At 32.7% G+C, this 3,323-nt stretch overlaps 1 long non-coding RNA gene across 1 annotated transcript; it reads right to left on the reverse strand.

Moving 5' to 3' along the window:
* Window positions 1-740: 740 nt before the first annotated feature.
* LOC140964128 (uncharacterized) lies at window positions 741-1,345 on the reverse strand. The gene is made up of 2 exons (XR_012172824.1): window positions 1,309-1,345; window positions 741-1,168 (listed from the first exon to the last, which is right to left on the reverse strand). It is a non-coding gene; the product is annotated as an uncharacterized lncRNA (long non-coding RNA).
* Window positions 1,346-3,323: the final 1,978 nt, after the last annotated feature.

A 3,323-nucleotide genomic window follows, 5' to 3' on the forward strand; every position in this document is an offset into this window, starting at 1 on the left:
AACTTCCAGAAACAACCATCGTTTACTGCCTACTGTTTTTATTGTTTTCACCCTATACCATCAGATTGTTTCCGCACTTATTTTGTGATCTGCTGGATAATCATTCGAACAAGAATAGCTATAATCTCTAACATGATTCTGGCACCCTTTGCAAAAACATTCAACAAAGAAAAAAGTTAATTCAAATCCCCCATCTAAACTCTATATCGATCCCCAACATGATGTATATCACATTATATGCACATGGTAAAATATATTTATTTATTTATTTTTATTCCTTGGAAGATCATTTCCAAAGTATTTGCCATTTATAGTCATATGCTGATTAAGAAGGATAGTTGTTAATGGAAGGATGCGGTCGAGGCTTCTTTGTTCACTTTTCTTTATAATGGCTTGTGAGAACCACATAGTGGGGATGGACTGGATTGTGCTCATAATGTATTAAAACATCTTACCTTAGCTATTTCTCTCCCTCGCTTTTATGTGTCTTTTACTCATTGATATTTTTTTCTGGTTCTTTTTGTCAACTTCCCTTCTTGATGAAAAATGTTCTAATTAAATGTCTTTATGTTTGGACGGCGGATGGGGCTTACTAAGGATAATGAAAAATAAACTCCATTAACTTTCTGGACCACTCTATGAGGTACCGTGTTTGTAGGATGTCTAATGCTGGGACCTCCTTGATATTCTTTTGTTTTCTTATTATTATGCATAATTTTATTTTATTTTTGAAAGAATTCGGTTGGCAATGGTTGGCATGTGATATGGAGCTGCCTTATGCGGAGTTTGCCAACATTTTGCAATGTCGCCTCAATCGTAAGCATCTGTTTGTGTAAAATTCCCATCAAGGCATGGTGTAGATATATCTTTGAAATGCTTCCTTTACTCTTATGGTGAATTGTTGAGTACAGTTCATCTACTTTGCATTTCATATTGTAGGAAAAAGTAGGTATTCAATCAGATTTCCTCGCACAAAATCTCAATTTACAAAATGCATGTTTAAAATAAACGTGTTTTTAATATGGCATTGCCGCATTGGTCATGAGTGACTCCTAAATTGAAGGTCAAGGATAGCTTGATGCTATCTTAACATAAATTTCTTCTTGTTTCCATGGTTGTATAGTGTTCTATTTGTAATTATGGTTGAATATTCTAGTATCTATGCAATCTGAAAGAAACTTTCAAGCTCTAACTTCATTATTACAGGGTTACTTGTGCTCTCATCTTGACAGGTGGGTGCTTTTATGCTCCTTCATAGCATAATGTTCTATTTGTAATTATGATTGAATATTCAAGTATCTTTGCAACTCCGAAAGCAACTTTCAAGCGCTAAATTCAGTATTACAGGGTTACTTGTGCTCTCATCTTGTAGGTGGATGCTGCTTTTATGCTCTTTCATTGCATAATGTTGAGGTAAGATTGTAGACATGTTTGCTTCAATTGCTTTCATATTTTGATTTGCGGATTTATTTGCTAATAAATGGCTTACTTATCCATGATTTCAGTTTAATTAACTTCTTTTCTTGGCATATGGCCAGGATACCAAAGTTGTTCTTCACGGAATATAGGATATTAGGGTATTTAAACTCAATAATTTAAACGTCAGGGATTCACCTTTGCGAACTTTTTATTGTTGATGTTGCTTAAGAGTTTTAATGTACCCTTGTATGAAATTGTCAGTCTCATCTTTACCCGAAAATCTACTGAATTATTATCTAATATTTTTTTTTATTTTGGAGAGATACATGATATTTTTTTGTTCTTTTACTCTTTCGAATAAGACATGTGGTACTATTAGATGGTTCGTTCATCTTTTTTTTTTTTTTGAGATCTTTAGCTTCTAGTAAATTTTTTGTTCAACTAGTTTCTCTTGAGATGGTAAAATATTATATCATTTGGGTCCAGTATAACGACCTAGGTTGCCAATAAAATATGTCATGCAAAAAGATGCTTTAAGGTCACCAGCATGATTTGGCAAAAATCCTCCGATGTTCAAGTGAAAATATGAAATAAGCACATCACTTGGTGTAAAATTTGCATAACTTATCGTATTTTTTAAAGTTTGTGTACCTATTATTTGTCTCTATTGAGGTCTAAATGGTTGAGAGATAAATATTTACAAGGATTTGAAGTTCCTTTCTATCCCGAAGATATTGTGATAATCATTCGAGGTGAAAATTAGAACATGTTCAATATAGAATTTTGATGTCAATATTTCTCGCCGATGGGACGAAACTAAAAATTAAAATGATGTAGGAGTTGAGTCAAATGGGGAGACAACAGTAAAAGTCAGTTTGTTACCTTTTTTGGAGAGGGATTGAAGTTATATTAGTTGTTATGATCAGTGCTTTTGCGGATTTCTCATCCGCCTACCTGTACTTTTCCTATTATAATAAAATTGTGTTTCTAATAAAAAGAATGATCAGTGCTTTTGTTTTTCGTTTTTTACCTTGCCAATTTCTTGTCCGCTTTTTGTAACTATTAAATTTTTATTGTTTAATATAATATCGTTTCCTGAAAAAAAATTCAGTTTATTAGATGCTTTAGCCTCTCCGTTTATAAAAAATTAATTATTCTAACATTGCATATATTATGTCAAGCCAAACACATATTACATAATTCTGGACGACATTTACTTATGTAGCAGCATTCACCTTAATATATGTTAAAATGTGAACATTGGTTATGTTATATTAGCACTAACTAAATATTAATCATATGTTGTCTCTTGACCGCAATAAGAGAGGAAACCTTGGTGGACCGGTGTATTAACTGGCATACACCTTTAAAATAAATCGCAACTCCTAATATCTTGTGCGAGCGACGTGGAATTATAGAAGCTTTACTATCGGCCTTCTTTTATGCTTCTTTCTTATATTTTATTTTAATTTTTGCCTTTAATATATCTAGGTAAATATTTTGTGAAATAAATCCCTTGCACAACCGGTATTCAATTAATTGGCTTTAAATTGTTGCGTCGATTGATGGATCCCCTACAGAATTTTTGTTGTTTGAGAATTTCCGTTTAGTTTTCCACTGTCTGGAACCCATTATACTTCTCCTTTATTCAATTATTTTATTCCGTTTTGTGCTTCATCTCATGCTACTACTCCAGGAGAACTTTACTTGTAAGAACCCATTATACTTCTCACTTTGTATTCTTACAATAGCTGCAAGAGTTCTTTTCAAACACACGTGTATTTGGTATTTTTCTCTTAGTTTTTTATCTTATATCCAACGCGAAACAGAACAACTCTGCTTTGTAGAAACATTTATGAGAGTCTTTTCTCATCAACTCCTCAAAACAGAATGACATTGCTGTG

Source organism: Primulina huaijiensis, chromosome 2 (assembly GCF_012295235.1).
Source record: "Primulina huaijiensis isolate GDHJ02 chromosome 2, ASM1229523v2, whole genome shotgun sequence".
Lineage (NCBI taxonomy): Eukaryota > Viridiplantae > Streptophyta > Magnoliopsida > Lamiales > Gesneriaceae > Primulina > Primulina huaijiensis.